Here is a 17,565-nt window from a genome sequence, read left to right as displayed (position 1 = left end):
AGAGGTAGATTGACAGAAACAGAAGTACAGGGGAGAGCGGGAGGGGGGAGAGAGAGAGAGATCTTCCATGTGCTGATTCACTCCCCCAAATGACCACAACACTCAGAGTTGAGCTGATCTGAAGCCAGGAGCCTCTTCGGGTCTCCCACGTGGATGCAGAGGCCCAGGTACTGGGGCCAACTTCCACTCCTTTCCCCCAGGCCAGCAGCCAAGAGCTGGATTGAAGTGGAGTAGCTGGGACTTGAACCAGTGTCCATGTGGTATGCTGGCACTGCAGGCAGCAGCTGTTACCCACTACTCCACGGCACCAGTCCCAGGCACCTGAATTTTAGCAGGTGGGGGCCAGGGAGCTGAGGGCTGCCTCTCAGGAGCTCTGTGGGGACACACAGCAGGAGAGGGGAGGTGACTCAGAGCTCAGCTGGGACACAAGGTGGCTGTTTGGGGTGAGGGCACAGCAGGACACAAGTCCCAGTTCTCCACACATTCCCCACCCCACGCAAGGTCCTCCTGCCACTGCCCCAGCCCACACGGGGATGCCTCATCCTGCCTACCTGCCTTGAACCCCCTGGCTGGCTCCTCCATAGCCTTTCCTGACCCTGTGTGGGCTTATCTTGGGGTGCAGCCTCTGCTGGTCCCCTGGCCTGTGGCCCTTGGCAGTGCTGGCCCGAAGCTTTGGGCAGGATGGCTCTGCTGACCCCAGAGCCCTCCGTGTACCCTGCTGCCCCCTGCTGCCCCTCTGCTCCTGGTATTGATCCCCAGGGAAGCCTGGCCAAGGGCTTCTCACGCAAACCTGGGACCTTTGACCCAGCATTGTGTTGAGCTCCAGGCCAAGGTTCTCCACCTGCTGCCCAGTTCCTTCCTCCTCTGGCCAGTGCCTGCTGACGATGGCCTCCTATAACCCCATGAGCCTGAGGCCCGGGAAAGTTGCATGGATCAGGACGGTACTGGTCCAAAAGCTGAACCTGCATCCATGTGTGTGTTTTTTAACCCAGCGGAGCTCTTCTCCTAACCCAAGCACACACAGGACCCTGTCCAGCTTGGTAAACCCCTGTCTCAGTTCTCATACTCACACTTTGGAGCACTGGCTCAGCAGGATAGCCCTGCCATCCCCTACTGCTCTGGCTACCTTACCCCCACAGGGTGTGTGCAATTAGGACTGTTCTTGAATGCTGGTTAGTGTCATGGCCCAGCCTAATATGACCCATTCCCTGTTCCAACACTCACTGTTGGTACTGTGATCTACCACTCGCTGGTAGGCCTCAGCCCTAACTTTAGTGTGTGCTAATGATTCGTGCTCAGCAATGATTGGTGCTAACTAGGCTAACTGGGTGGAGTATTGTTCTGACATATAATGGTCATCCAGCTGCCCTTCTCCATACCGCTCAGCTTCAGCTGCCTTGCTTCCCTCAAGTACGGTGGCCCTGTTTGCAGAAGACCCCCAGAAGTCATCCTCAGCTGCAACATATTCCCTCAGCAGTCCTCCCTCCCACACATCCTATATCCCTTTCCTTGATCGATCCACAGCCCCTGTGCCCAGGAACACTTGGGTTACCAAGCCCAGTCTTCCGGTGGGGTGGGATGCTAGCCTGAAACCCTGCCCGCCCACGTGGGACCCCAGATTCAGTCCTCCAGCAAACATACCAATCTGGGACCCTACCCCTCTGCCCAGCCATGACTCAACCATGTTAGCATGTTCCCAAGTCCCGTCCTAGCACTAGGATCCCCTAGTATCCTAGAACAGCACCGCCATATTGACCATCCCACGAGTTCCCAGGCCTATCCTGTTCTCCTGGCCCCCAGTGCAAATTCCCAGACCCCCTAAAGGCTGTCTAGTTGCCAAAAGAAAGGAAGAAGGCCTTTTATGGAAAACAAACCCTGGTGCTGCCAATTGGAGGAGGAGGTAGAACGGCAGGAGGCAGATGGGAACACAGGTGTCACATGGGAGACCCTGTTGTTCCTCGTGCCGGGAAAGGATGGTCTGTCCCCTAGCATGATCTGTCCCCGAAACCTTGGCTCTCACACAGCCACCTGAGACGTGTTCGTGGCTCACAGGGCACACCGAGTCCCATGTTGTCCCATGTTGCTCACCAGGTTCTCCCTCCACATCCACCTCACCACTAAATGCCAGGTCCCCCCTACCCGCGAGGGAGAGGCACCCCTCTCTCTGCTTCCCTCCCAACCCCGGAGAGCCCTGCTCCCTGCACCAGGTGCTGTTCTGCCTCTCCCCAGGGGGTGTAGGGTATAAGGGAGTCAGGGAGGGGTCCCTGCCCACCGGTTCTGTTGGAATTACAATCTGCTCCTGCCTGGCTTTCTACAGACTTTTTGTTTATTTTTGAATTATTTGTTATTGGATTTGCTGGGAGACAGAGAGAAAAGTCTGTTGGCTCACTCCAAAAATTGTCCAAACTGCAGCCAGGAGCCAGGAGCTTTTTTCCCAGGCTCCCACATGGGTCCAGTATCTCAACATTCTATGCTGCTTTTCCAGGCCACAAGCAGGGAGCTGAATGGGAAGTGGAGCAGCTGGGACAGGACCTGACACCCAGATGGGATGCCGGTGCTTGCAGTGGAGGACTAGTCAGCTGAGCTACCACACCAGCTCCAAAGAGGCGTTTTCAGAGAAGATTTCAAGGGCTGGGCTGTGGGGCACAGGGGAAGAGGGTCTGGCTCCTCCGAGCGTGAGGTGCCTTCATCTGCACACACAGCTTCTGCTGTTTCTCTCTGTCCCTGAGATGGGGTGGGGCAGAGCCAGGATAGGCCGGACCAACTTCTTCCCCACCATCTCCATACAGTGCTGCAGCAGGTCCCAGGTACGCAGATGGGACAGCTCCAGGTTCACATGGGCCAAAGGTCTGGGCTTCCTTGCTGAGGCCACCTCTCCCTCTCCATGCATAAAAGGGGCCTGGGTTGGTGAGGTGTCACAACAAACTAATCCTCTGCCTACAATGTCAGCATCCCATATGGGCACCGGTTTGTGTCCCAGCTTCTGCACTTCCCATCGTGCTCCCACTAAAAAAATCTCATTAAAAGTTGTAAAAGGGCCCGGCGCGGTGGTGCAGTGGTTAAGGGCCTCGCCTTGCACACCCGGGATCCCATATGGGCGCCTGTTCTAATCCTGGCAGCCCACTTCCCTTCCAGCTCCCTGCCTGTGGCCCGGGAAAGCAGTCGAGGACGGCCCAAAGCTTTGGGAACCTGCACCCGCGTGGGAGACCCGGAAGAGTCTCCTGGCTTCGGATCGGCATAGCATCAGCCGTTGCGCTCACTTGGGGAGTGAATCATCGGACAAAAGATCTTCCTCTCTCTCCTCTCTGTATATCCGCCTTTCCAATAAAAAAATAAAATAAATCTTAAAAAAAAAAGTTGTAAAAGAGGGTCTAGCACTTACCCTAGCAGTTAAAGTTCTCACCTTGCATGCACTGGGATCCCATGTGGGCGCTGGTTCATATCCCACATGCTCAAGTTCCCATAAGCTGCCTGCCTGTGGCCTGGAAAAGCAATCAAGGATGGCCCAGGCCTTTGGACACTGCACCCACATGAAAAACCCAGAAGATGCTCCTTGCTCTGGACTAGCTCAGCTCCTGCCATTGCGGCCATTTAGGAAGTGAACCAGCAGATAGAAGATTTTTATCTCTGTTTCTCCTCTCTGTGAATTTACCTTTCCAATAAAAATAAATAAATCTTTTTAAAAAATTGTAAAAGCTTTTAAAAATTTTTTAAATGTTTATTTATATTCATTTGAAAGGCAAGGTTAAAGAGGTGAGGATGTTATTTAAGCGATCTTGTTTGTTCAGAGAAGTTGTCAGTGTTGTTACATGAGTGAGACATTCTAAGGCCTGTTGGGTGTGCTTGTCTACCTCAGTGCCCCCACAGACCATTTCTCCCAGCATTTCTACCTAGGTAAATGTTACATTTTACCTAGGTACAAAGCACCCAAAGCAGTTGCCTACGGGGGGGGGGGGGGGGAATTGTTCTTAATTTTTTTTAAGTAAAAGTGGGGGTTATTGTGGGTCACTCCGACTAGGCTGCAGCTCACACTGGTTTATGTGAGGGCTGAGCGTGTGCTGGGCAGAACCAGGCTGGACTGCAACACCCACTGATTCCAATATAAGACAGGACTGGAAATAGAACCAACCCGGCAATTGCAACCACCAGTTGATCGGGCGATGGACTGTGTCGGGCCCTGTACTTGCAAGTACACACAAGAATCTGGTCTGGGAACACCTCAGACAAAATTTCTTTGGGGATCTCCTCAAGTGAACTGCTGGACTCAGAACCCTAACCGTGAAAAGACAGAGGACAGAACAAGTCAATCAACCACCTCAGCCATATGTTGGCAGTGAAAAACTGGGCAAATGGAGACTCTAGGATGGGCTATGTCAATCAGTGGATTCTTCAATGACCTCATCGTGCTTGGAGTGGCGATATTGGCAGCGACTCTTCATGGGTGAACTATCAGAACCACTTGAGCAAGACCCTCGGAGCATGCCCCACATCCGGGATCTGGGATGGGTGGGTGACTGGGTGGGGCTTCTCCCTTTATCTCCCCCTTTGCCCCAGATACAGGGGGGAAAAATGTGAAAACAATAGTCTTACCCACTTTCCTGTAGCCCTTGAACCTTTGTACCTTAATTAACCACATAAAGATTATCAAAAATAAAGAAAAAAGTAGTAAAAAAAAAAAAAGAAAGAAAGAAAAGAAAAAGAAAGGGAGTATGTTAAAAGAACATATAATTGAGACAATATTTTGTTTTAGTTTTTAATATGAGAGAATCACTATGCTTTCTTTCTTGGGAAAGATCACTTGGTGCAGGGAAAAACAAGATTTGTTAATAAAAAACAAACATTTATTAAGCACACACACACAGAGAAAAGTAAATGTGGGTTCTGCCTGGGCGACACTGTTTCTCCTCCCTGGCATGTGGTCATTTCAGAGGGCACACAGCACGCTCTGCCTGCCCAGGGCCTTTGCACACGGCTCTTAACTGCCCCCGCTCTGGGAGGCCTGGCCAGGTCCCAGGTCCTCACATCTGTCCGCCTCTTCCCGGCAGCCCTGCTTCTCCATGGCCGCTTGCAGTCAGGCTCAGCTCTGAGTGTGCGTCCCTTCCCCAGCCTGGCCTTGAGCTTCCTGAGAGCAGAGCAGAACCCGCTGAGTTTGCCCAGCTCTGTGTCCCTGCCCACCGCCTGGCATGCTCTTCCAGGGCTCCTGTCAATATCAGACACTTTGTTTATGTGAAACATGAAATATGTATCCGAGGCACGAGGCCTTGAAATTCCCAAAGGGTGACTCCAGGGCTGGTGGTATGGCCTAGTGGGCAACACCATCGGCTGCAACACAAGCATCCTGAATGGATGAAGGTTCAAGTCCCGGCTGCTCCACTTCCCATCCAGCTCCCTGCTAATCCACCTGAGAGAGCAGCAGAGGATGCCCAAGTGTTGGGTGCCTGTATCCACATAGAAGAGCCCTTTGGAGAGTGGAGGAGCAGATAGGAGGTGTCTCTCTCACACTCTGTCATTGCTTTCAAATAATGTATTTAGTTGTTTTCCCCACTGTTAAAATCAGACACTGCTACAACACGTCCGTGAATCTGTGAGCTTATCTGAGGGAGATATTCTACAGATGGGATTATATGGAATATGCTGCTAACATGTTGATTAATACTGTAAATCTTTTTATCAATGCTTTGCTTTTTTCACCTTATATGTACATATATTTTAATTTATTATTATTGGAAAGGCAGATGTACAGAGAGGATGAGAGACAAAGAGGAAGATCTTCTATCTGATGATTCACTCCCCAAGTGGCCGCATCGACCAGAGCTGAGCTGATCTTAAGACAAAATCCAGGAGTTTGCTCAGGGTCTCCAATGCGGGTACAGGGTCTCTAGGCTTTGGGTCATCCTCACTGCTTTCCGAGGCAAGACAGGGAGCTGGATGGAAAGTGGAGCAGCTGGGACACAAAACGGCACTCATATGTGATCCATGGAACATAAGGCAAGATTCAGGAACTAGGCAGTCACACCGGGGCGCAAGATTTATTTATTATTATTTGAAAGGGAGAAATACAGAGAAACACAGAAATATCTTTGAACTACCAGGTCACTGCCCAAGTGGATGGAACAGCTGGAATTCAGCCAATCCAAATTCAGGAGCCAGGAGCTTCTTCAGGGCTCACTCAGTCTAAAGAGCAGCAACCAATCAGCACCCTGCAATCTCCACAAGCCCCTGGACAAGAGTCAGGCTCGTGGGGTCACAGGAGGCCATTGTCAGCATTCACTGGCCAGAGGAGGAAGGAGCTGGGCAGCAGTGGAGAACCTTGGCCTGGAGCTCAACACAATGCTGGGTCAAAGGTCCCAGGTTTGCGTGAGAAGCCCTTGGCCAGGCTTCCCTGGGGATCAATACCAGGAGCAGAGGGGCAGCAGGGGGCAGCAGGGTACACGGAGGGCTCTGGGGTCAGCAGAGCCATCCTGCCCAAAGCTTCGGGCCAGCACTGCCAAGGGCCACAGGCCAGGGGACCAGCAGAGGCTGCACCCCAAGATAAGCCCACACAGGGTCAGGAAAGGCTATGGAGGAGCCAGCCAGGGGGTTCAAGGCAGGTAGGCAGGATGAGGCATCCCAATGTGGGCTGGGGCAGTGGCAGGAGGACCTTGCGTGGGGTGGGGAATGTGTGGAGAACTGGGACTTGTGTCCTGCTGTGCCCTCACCCCAAACAGCCACCCTGTGTCCCAGCTGAGCTCTGAGTCACCTCCCCTCTCCTGCTGTGTGTCCCCACAGAGCTCCTGAGAGGCAGCCCTCAGCTCCCTGGCCCCCACCTGCTAAAATTCAGGTGCCTGGGACTGGTGCCGTGGAGTAGTGGGTAACAGCTGCTGCCTGCAGTGCCAGCATACCACATGGACACTGGTTCAAGTCCCAGCTACTCCACTTCAATCCAGCTCTTGGCTGCTGGCCCGGGGGAAAGGAGTGGAAGTTGGCCCCAGTACCTGGGCCTCTGCATCCACGTGGGAGACCCGAAGAGGCTCCTGGCTTCAGATCAGCTCAACTCTGAGTGTTGTGGTCATTTGGGGGAGTGAATCAGCACATGGAAGATCTCTCTCTCTCTCTCCCCCCTCCCGCTCTCCCCTGTACTTCTGTTTCTGTCAATCTACCTCTCAATCTTTTCAAGTTGAAGCATTGAACACCCCAGCAACCAGGGCTGGGCCAGGTGGAAGCCAGGAGTCAGGAGCTCCAGCCAGCTCTCCCAGCTGCAGTGCAGGAGCTCAGCATTTAGGTCATCATTTGCTGCCTCCCAGGTGCATCAAGAGGAAGCTAGCTTGGCAGTGAGCAGCGGGGATTGGAACCAGCACTCCCACGTGGGATGCACAGGTGCCCCAGTGCAATCCAGGCCCTCTGACAGGGGTTGTGGTGTCCTGACTAGCAGCTTAAGCCCTGTGCCCAGCTGTGCCTCCCTTTAGCACTCAGACCTGCAGTGGCAGGGAGCTCACTCCGGGGGGCAGTGTGTAGCAGAGCCTGGAGAATACCAGGCACAGCATTACTCTCATCTGTGCCTCCTGGTGCCACCAAAGTCCTTTCTCATGGTGTCTGGGGAAATATGCGAAGGGCACACGGAGGAGACCCGAGTGGGACCTGCCAATGGCTCTTGCTGTCGACTGGGTTGTGAAGCAGCAGTTGGGAGTTCTCTCTGTGTGTCTGTCTCGTTGTAGCCAATCATGTGTCACAACAAGCTAAGATGCTGCCTACAGCTCCAGAATCCCATATGGGCACCACTTCAACTTCTGGCTGCTCCATCGCGCGATGCAGTACCCTGCTGCTCACACACTTGGGGCAAACAGTGGAGGATAGTCCAAGTATTTTGGGCCCTGCCATCCCGAGTGGCTATCCAGATGGAATTCTGCACTCCTGGCTCTAGCTTTGTGCAGTCCTGGCTGTAGTAGGTATAAGGGGAGCAAACCTGTTCATAGAAGATCTGTGTCCCTTCCCTCCATTCTTCTGCAAGTCTGCCTTTCCAATACGCATAGACATAGAAACTGTCACCACCCCGAGGAGTCAGAGGACTCAATGTCACCTTGTATCTTTGATGGGATCCTAGAAGAGAAGACACCTTAGGCAAAGGGAGGACATCTGAGTCAGCCGTGACCGTTAGTTCATTAATGAGAGACCAGTTCTCTTGGCCCTCACCACCCTATGGCCGTCTCCAGCCTCAAATGTCCTCTGTGACGTGGTCCCAGCTCTCCCACCTGCCGTCCTTGCCCCTCCATGGCTTCAGGTGCTGGCTTTACACCTTTTCTGATTGCAAGAATAAACAAGCCTGCTCATTCTAAATTAAGGTTTGCATCCCACACCCAAGCAGATGCAGCTCCTCACCCTCCCTTGAGATGTGACCAAGACCTAAGTCTTTCTTTTTTGTTTTGTTTTTTTTCCTAAGTCTTTTTTAAAGGCTCTTTTCACAGGGCACAACACGATGGCTCAATGGCTAAATCCTCACTTCTAAGCACCAGTGTTCCATATGGGTACTGGTTCTTGTCCCTGATGTTCCATTTCATATTCAGCTCCCTGCTTGTCGCCTGGCAAAGCAGTGGAAAATGGCCCGAACACTCAGGACCCTGTGTCCACGTGGGAGACCTGGAAAAAGCTCCTGCTTTGTGGCTTTGATCGGCTCAGCTCAGACTATTGTGCTCATTTGGGGAGTGAACTGTGGAGGGAGGATGTTTCTCTCTGTTGCTCTTCGCTGTGAACCTGCTCTGCCTTTACAATAAAAATCAAAAGTCCTGAAAAACAACAAAAAACAAACAAATAAGCAAACAAAAAATGGCTCCTAGTCTGTGAGCCGCAAGAGGGCTCAGGTTAACGTGGATTATTTAGTTCCTTGTGCATGGAGGGAGTCATCCCATGACCCCAGAAAGAGCAGAGGCAGCTCAGATTGGGCAGTCCAGGGCACCAATGGTGTGGGAGAAGCCCCTGGGACTCCCAGTGGTGTGCTTATGGGGTCCTGGGTGTGTAGGCGTGCAGAGGGCCTGGGGGTTTATGCCCAGGTGAGGAATGACCTCTGAGGGACTTGCATCAACAAGGCTGCTATTTTTGCAGCTCTGAGCCTCCTCAGTGGCTTAGACAGAGCAGTGGATAGCATACTCAGATGCACATGGAGCATATGGCAGTCCAGTGGGTCCTGCACAGAACATCTGATACCATAGCAAAGGATGGAAGGCAGAGTGCTCAAGTAATGGGGTGAAGGGATGTGTGGGAGGGAGGACCACACATGTATGGAGTATGTTACAGGTGAGGGATAACTACTGAGGGACTTGCATCAACAATGCCACTGTACTTGCAGGTAAGCAGTGGGGCTGATGCTGAGTGCTTTGGAGAGGGGAACTGGAAGACCTTTAAGGGTCAGACCAATGTACCTACCCACGTGGGAGAGCTGAGCAGGGCTAGTTAGCATCGACCATGGATGACCACCTCCCACTGGTGCACACTAAAGCTAGGGCTGGGTTTTACCTGGCTGTGCTAGATCACAGTGCCCACCAGTGAGAGTCAGAATGGGGATAGGTAATGTTAGGCTGGGTGATGACAGTAACCAGCACTCGAGAGAATCAGATCAGGGGACAGATTCTGTGAGGGATATGTGGGCCTGCCCCTGTGTGTCGCGCCCACGTGTCTTACCGCCCAGCAATAAGACGCAGACGCGAGTGAAGCCTTCTGCGGTAAAATTTATTGCGCGCAACAAGATGAGGAAGAGAGAGGGGAAGGGGGGCGACCCCGGCAGGCTGTCTGCTTTTATGTGCTGACTGGCCCCGCCTCTGCCGATGATAGGTCGGCGTCATGATCATGCAGGGTCCTGGGTGACCGGATTCGTCAGTCCCCAGTGTTCACGTGCCGGCCACGCAGCAGCTCACTGCGCATGCGCTAGGCGCCTGCGCAGTACCGCGAAGGCTACGTGACTCTCCACCACGCACGAAGGTGTGGCTTCTTCGGCCGGCGCCATTTTAGGTACGGCATGTGGCCAGTGCATACAGATGCGGCTTGCAACATCTCTCCCCTTCTTATACAATAGAAAAAATAAGCTGGTATGGGCCTGTCTTAGGTTGTAGACTCAAGGCGCACGATCCGTCATAGGGAGGCTGCGTAGCTTGACGTAGTCCCTGTCTTAGACCGATAATTGTCTGGGTCTATCTTACCCGTCATGGGCTACAACCGCGGTGGTTGTAAAGAGCAATGTCTCGACAAGTTAGTTATAAGATTGACTACCCTCTCGCGTGCAATGGATAAGTCCTGCGAGGTGCAAGGGCTAGTCAGGTGCATCATGCATCATGCTCGAACTCAGTGCAATGCCATAATGGCCTGAGGTGCAGGAGCCATGATGTCCATGCTCTTAACTAAACCTGTTGAAGCATGCTCAACCATACAATGGGGGAGTCACCATTCTGCATGGCTAGTAGGGCTTGATGTATTGCCACACGATCTCGCTGAGCACGGTGTCTCAGACGACACAGGCAAAAAAGGCATAAGGCACAGCCTGCACACAAGAGCAGAATCAGCACAACCACTCCCACCCATTCCTTAATATGGGAAGTGATGTTCCAAATCCAAGTGGCCAGGGTTTCAGCAACAACAGGCTCCACCCGTGTAGAATTAATCTGGACAATGGCAATTCACAACTCAGACTGTGGAATATCAAATTCTCTCGTCCAATTTCCTAAAAGATAAGAAGAAAGCTGGCAAGAAAGATTAGCAGCCGTTGAAACATTTTGAAAAGGAATAGAAGTAACACATAAACCTTGACACTAAAATTCTCAGGAAATGCTTGAAAACAAAGCGCGTCCTGTAGGGGGAATAAAAAATTACTCACATTCTCCTTAATATCATCATAAGGGAGAAAAGGCAAATCCAAAGAAGAAAAAATCAAGGAAACACTCGGGCTGAGTGGGCGACCGGTAAGGGTCGTGGAAAAACACTCAAAACTCCTCATCGTGGCTCAGCAATCACGGTCCTCACCAGCGCCATACAGACCATTAGTTGTACCATCAGCCGTGTTTGCACTGGGCGGGGCACCATTGTCCTGTGGGATTGTAGGAGGAGCTTCTGATTGCGGGGTTGCATGAATCTTCCCCTAGTCAGATCCTGGTGTAAGCACTCCAACGGTTGCAGAAACGTCAGAAGGCGGTGATGGACAGGAACGAGTCAATCGAGCTGGAACCCAAACCGGAACTGGGGCGTCCTGTGGAAACACACAAATGGCTCCTCGAGCCTGCCTAATAACTGGGTCTGGGCCCTTCCATTTGGACTCCAGAACATCCTTCCACTTGACCCAAGATTGCTCTTGCGCCGTGTTAAGGAATGACGATCTGCAGCACTAAGGCCTTGCTCATCCAGCTGTAAAAAATTGATGGTGAAAAGAGCCAGGGCTAGAGTGGCCCGAGGGCTCTGACTGGCGAGACCAAGTGATTCCCAGGTGGCTTTTTGTTTTTGTAACAATTCCTTAATAGAGCGATGAGCACGTTCGATTATCCCCTGACCTTGTGGATTATAAGGGATGCCAGTCACTAATTTGACGCCCATCTTCATGCAAAAATCACGAAATTTGGCTGAAGTATAGGCGGGACCATTATCAGTCTTAATACATTCAGGTTTACCCCATGCGGCCCATGCTTCTAAGCAATGCTGGATTACATGGATGGCCTTCTCCCCGGTTAGAACTGATGCAAAGAGCACACCAGAAAAGGAGTCCACGGATACATGAACAAATTGGTTCCTCCCAAAGGATGGGATGTGTGTCACATCCATCTGCCACAATTGATTGGGTCTCAATCCCCTAGGATTGACCCCCTCATGTGAAGCAGGTCTAAATTCGCAGCAGGCAGGGCAATCAAGAACTATTTGGCGTGCTTCCTTTCTAGTGATCCCAAATCGGAGTCTGAGGGTCTGGGCTGAAACATGAAATTGTGAATGAAACTGGCGGGCTCTCTCCCCTGAGGATGGTGGAGACACCATCATAATCATGATTTGGGTTCTGGTGGCGGCATCGGCAAGAGCATTCCCTTGAGCTAATGGCCCTGGTAAACCTGAATGAGCTCGGATATGGGTTATATAAAAGGGGTGGCTTCTATGCCAGATGGCCTGTTGAATTTGTTTAAAGAGATCCGCCACCGGGCCGGACCCTGAAATAGAGCCAGCGGCCTCCAAAACATTCACTGCATTAACTACATATTGAGAATCAGAAACAATATCCAAAGGTTCTAGAAAGGTTTGTAAGGCAAAAAGCACCATATGGCATTCTACCCTCTGAGGAGAGACCGTCGCAAAGGTCTTTTTTATCACAGTATCTCCGGCAACTAAGGCTCTGGCTCCTGTCGAGGAACCGTCAGTAAAAATTGTAAGAGCACCTGGGAGAGGACAGGCACTGGTTCTTATCGGAAAAACCACAGGATGTCGCTGTAAAAATTGTAGTAATGGATGCCTTGGAAAATGATTATCAAAAATTCCCTGATAGACAAACATTAAGATGGACCACTCATTGCTACACCCACTCAGCACTTGTAATTGCTGGACAGTATAGGGGACTATTATGCGGTCTGGATGACGCCCAAAATGAATTAAGGCTAATTTTAATCCTTTAAACACTATTGATGCGACTGCAGATGGATACCACTGAATAGACTTAATCTGAGAAACCTGAGAATGAATCCAAAGTAACGGGCCCTGTTGCCATAATACAGCAGTGGGGAAAACTTCTGTAGGCAATACACATAGCTCAAAAGGCTGATTTTGATCTAGGCGTACTAATTGAGCCTTTTCAATAGCTTCCTGGACTTTTATTATGACCTGTTGTGCCTCAGGGGTGAGGGTTTGCCTGGAAGCGAGATCAGAATCGCCTTCAAGCAGAGCAAACAAAGGCCGTAACTCTTGAGAAGAGATCTTAAGGAAGGGTCGCAACCAATTAATATCCCCCACTAATTTCTGAAAATCATTCAAAGTTCGCAAATGAGAAATCTTGAGGCTTATCTTTTGAGGCTTAATATATGTTTCTGTAATTAAAGACCCTAAGAAGGCTTTCACCTGCTGTATTTGAACCTTCTCGGATGAAATCATAAGGCCATAATCCTGTAGAGCCCGCTTCAGATCAACGTAAATCTGTAACAACTGATCTTGCTCTTGAGCACAGATTAAAATATCGTCCATATAATGGACGATGCGAGCCGCTGGAAAACGATCTCGCAGTGGTTGTAACACTTGGGCAACATAAAGTTGACACATGGTAGGACTGTTAGCCATCCCCTGGGGCAAAACCTTCCATTGATATCGTTTATCCGGCTCTTCATGATTAATGGAGGGAATAGTAAAAGCAAACCTCTCCCTATCCTTCAATGCTAATGGTATAGAAAAAAAGCAATCCTTCAAATCAATCACTAATAACGGCCATTGCTTAGGGAGGGATGACAAAACTGGAAGGCCACGTTGAACGGGACCAAAGTACTGCATCTGTGCATTTACAGCTCTTAAATCATGTAGGAGGCGCCACTTTCCTGATTTCTTTCTGATAACAAAGATAGGAGTATTCCAAGGAGAAACAGAGGGCTCCAGATGTCCCAAATGTAGCTGTTCCTGAACTAATTGTTGAGCAGCTTGGCATTTTTCAAGAGAAAGCGGCCATTGGGGAACCCAAACCGGCTCCGCTGTTTTCCAGGGTATGGGCAGCTGCGTGCCAATGGCCGCTACTAAAAACCCAGACCTTTACGGCCTGGATTTCCCCGGGGTTCAATTGGCTGGACAATACCTTGACTCTGTTTACCTAAACCTTTTCCTTGAATATAGCCCATTTTATCCATCAACTTTTGAGAGACTTCAGAATAACCAGAGGCATTGGAGACTAGTCGTATCCCCATCTGTTGAAGAATATCTCTTCCCCAAAGGCAAACCGGTAGGTTCAGGACATATGGTGTGACTGTCCCGCAATTGCCTTCCTTATCCTTCCATTGTAGGGCTCTGGCACTTTGGGATGGAGCTTGTTCAAACCCCAGACCGCGTAGGCTATGAGAAGTTGGAATCAAAGGCCAATCACGCGGCCAATACTTGGAGGTTATGATGCTCTTATCAGCTCCTGTGTCTAAAAGTCCCATAAACGGTCTATTCTCTATTTGCAACTCAAGCATGGGTCTATCGACCATATCCATCATTAAATTTATATAAGGAACCTCTACTTGGGTCTGGACAGTCTTATCTGCACTAATTAAAGCTGGTAAAAATATGAGTTGGGCTATAGGATCACCTGGCGCGACAGCAAAAGCACCTCGTGCGACTGAGCACAGCACTGAAAAGGAGCTAGCTTCCGGATGTAAAATTCCAGGTGTTACAATAAAACCTTGAGAGCTCAAGGCTGCTCGGCCTATCACAAGCCCGACCGCACCAGGTGGTACCGTGTCTGTTAAGATGACCGGTACCGGCGTAATGCCGTCCTCTGGTTTTAAGAGGACTCCGGTGGCGGCACAGAGGTCCGGGCTTGCAGGGTGTCGCTCCTGGCAGGGTCCCCTCATGCATGATGGAGGAGTGCCCGGTCGGTCAAGGGGACCTGGGCCTTCGGTCCCCATATCCCGTTTTTTGACTCCTGGCTCGAGAGAGGGTGTCCTTCTATGTCCTTCACTGACTTGCACTCATTGGCCCAATGTCTACCTTTGCGGCACCGTGGGCATATCCCAGGAGGCTTATTGCTAGGCCCTGCACGGCATTCCCTTTTCATATGTCCTGGTTTGCCACACTGAAAGCACACAGGTGATATTCTCTCCCTATGATTAGACCTCAAAATGGCGGCTGCTAGTCCATGAGCTGTTAAGGGGCCTCCTGTATCCCTACAAACCTTTAGCCAATCTGAAATTCCCTTGGACTTACGATCCTTGAGTAGGGCTCTACATTCTGCATTACACTGCTCCCAAATTATCTGCTCTACCATTCTAGTGTTCTGATCTCCCTCTCCAAAGGTCCTTTCCACGGCCTGCATTACGCGTGCCACAAAATCAGCAAAGGGCTCATCCGGCTCTTGCTTAACCTGTGTGATGCCCAATTTCTCTTGCCCTTTAAGTGAAAGGGCCTTCCATGCCTTTATAGCTGCAGTAGAGATCTGGGTATACACTGGCCATGGATAGCTATTTTGATCATCAGAGTATTGGCCTTGTCCGGAAAGCATATTATAAGTCCACGTCAGAGCATCGCCGCCACGCTGTTGATTTGCCCGGGCGGTCTCAACCAAAAGCTCTTGCCATAGGCTCTTCCAATTTAGATATGATCCCATATTAGGGAGAACAGCCTTCACCATAAATTGCCAATCAGAGGGAGTCATATTCATTCCCTCCATACGTTCTAACAGGGACAAAGTGTAATTGGCATGAAGACCATATTGCTTTACAGACATGGCCAATTCTCGCACTAATGATGCATCTACCTGTCTGTAAACTCTTTCCCTTTCTTCTTCTAAGACGGGGAACATATTTTGAAGTTCCCGGCGTGTGGCTGGATCGATGAAGGAGGAGCCGGCACCACAACTCATGGGCGGGGCAGATGGCGTCACAGCAGGAGGAGCCATTAGTGAAATGGCTCCAGAGCCCTGAGGCCATGGGCCGAGCGTGGCCTGTGCAGTAGCACCGCCATTCTCTTTCTTCTCCTTTTCTGATCCTCCTCTGTTTCCTGCGGGTTGTTTGCATCCTAAGCGCCTATCCCGCTTGTACCCTTCCTCCGCGTCGGACGTCTCCAAACTTGATGAGGAAGATACTGCTTTCAATTTCACCTCTATTTTTTGCTTCAAACCGGTTCTCCTCTCCCGCTCTGTTTCTGAGAGACTATCCTGGGCAGACTGAAGGGCTTTGTCACTCTCTCTGACCGCTCCCTTACGGAGGGCATAAACCATCTGCAAAAATTTCACCAGAGAGATCCGTGCGCCCATGTCTATAACCAGAAGCGGTGGCTCATATACCTCGCTCCTAGTCACCCAAAAGTTCTCCCTCTCAGAGCTCCTTACCTGTTTTTTGGCCGCAGTTCTGACTTCCACCCGTTTGAAACGGGAGGCCCCCTCCAGGTCCCGGGTTTCGGGCACCAGTTGTCGCGCCCACATGTCTTACCGTCCAGCAATAAGACGCAGACGCGAGTGAAGTCTTCTGCGGTAAAATTTATTGCGCGCACCAAGATGAGGAAGAGAGAGGAAGGGGGGGCGACCCCGGCAGGCTTTCTGCTCTTATGTGCTGACTGGCCCCGCCTCCGCCGATGATAGGTCGGCGTCATGATCATGCAGGGTCCTGGGCGACCGGATTCGTCAGTCCCCAGTGTTCACGTGCCGGCCACGCAGCAGCTCACTGCGCAGGCTACGTGACTCTCCATCACGCACGAAGGTGTGGCTTCTTCGGCCGGCGCCATTTTAGGTACGGCATGTGGCCAGTGCATACAGATGCGGCTTGCAACACCTGTGGAACCGCCATCTCTGCTGGTTTGCTTAAAATCAGGGTAGTGATGGGCAGAGCTAGGCATGACCATGTTACCTCTGACACCCATGGGGCGGGAACACTTGGGTGTGGAACAGGCTGAGCTGGTCCAGGCTGCAGCCCCCACAAGCACTCCCAAGTATAAGGTGTAGGATGGGTGTGCCGGGCTGCAACATTCAGCAGGTCATACATAGGCCTGAACAAAGGAAGTGGCTTATGCTGGATAAGGGTCTCACATCACCTGGCACATGTGAGATCTGTGTCTTAGGAATCTCCCTGGTGATTCATAGACCCTGCTGGTGACCATGTGATTCAGGCCAGGGTGCTGGACAGGCCAAGCAAGTTAGCTGCACCTGTTGGGGTAGTTCTGGAGTGGGGTAGACTAGGCAGGGCCCGGTCTCATAAGCCAGGGTTGGGAATTGGCTGGGCAGTGCATAGCTACATCTCCGCTAGTGTGAGTTGGTACTGAGGCAGGCAGGGACAAGTCAGGCTGCAGCATCCCGTAACAAGGGCTAAGACAAGGAATGGGCTATGCTGAGATGGGTCAGATAAACCACTGGAATGCACAAAATTGTAGCTTGGAACAGGCCTGGTTGGTGAGCTAAAGGGCTACCCAAGCTGGATTATGGTCCCACTGGTGTGAGAGCCAGAATGTGCATAGTGAGCTAGACGTGGCTACAGTGTCCTTCAGCATGGGTGTGGACTGGGTCTGGGGTGGTGCCAGACTGGGTTAGGCCCCAGAAGCTGCTGGTGCTCATGAGAGTCAGGGTGGGTGAAGGATGGGCTGGGCTAGGTCTTGGCTCCCACTGAACCATGTGAGTGCTGTGTCTGGACATAGACCAGGCATTGCTGAGCTTAACAACCAAGAGGTATGGGCCGGTTGGGCAAGTCCACTGTTCCTACCAGAACAGGAGATAGGCTAACACTGGACCAAGATCCACCAGTGTGCCTGAGATCTGCCACTGGGAGGAAACCTGTTAGAGGAGCTTGGGAAACTCCTCTATCAAGACACAGTCCCTGCAGGTAAACACAAGAGTTAAGTCTGGAAGCAGCCCAGCCCAGATCAGGCCTGGTTATAGTACTTACTGGCGTACATGTGGGTCAGGTCCTGGGG

The sequence above is a fragment of the Ochotona curzoniae genome, unplaced genomic scaffold (genome assembly GCF_017591425.1).
Source record: "Ochotona curzoniae isolate NIBS_2020 unplaced genomic scaffold, NIBS_Ocur_1.0 scaffold_4701, whole genome shotgun sequence".
NCBI lineage: Eukaryota > Metazoa > Chordata > Mammalia > Lagomorpha > Ochotonidae > Ochotona > Ochotona curzoniae.
Note: the sequence above shows the minus strand (reverse complement) of the source record.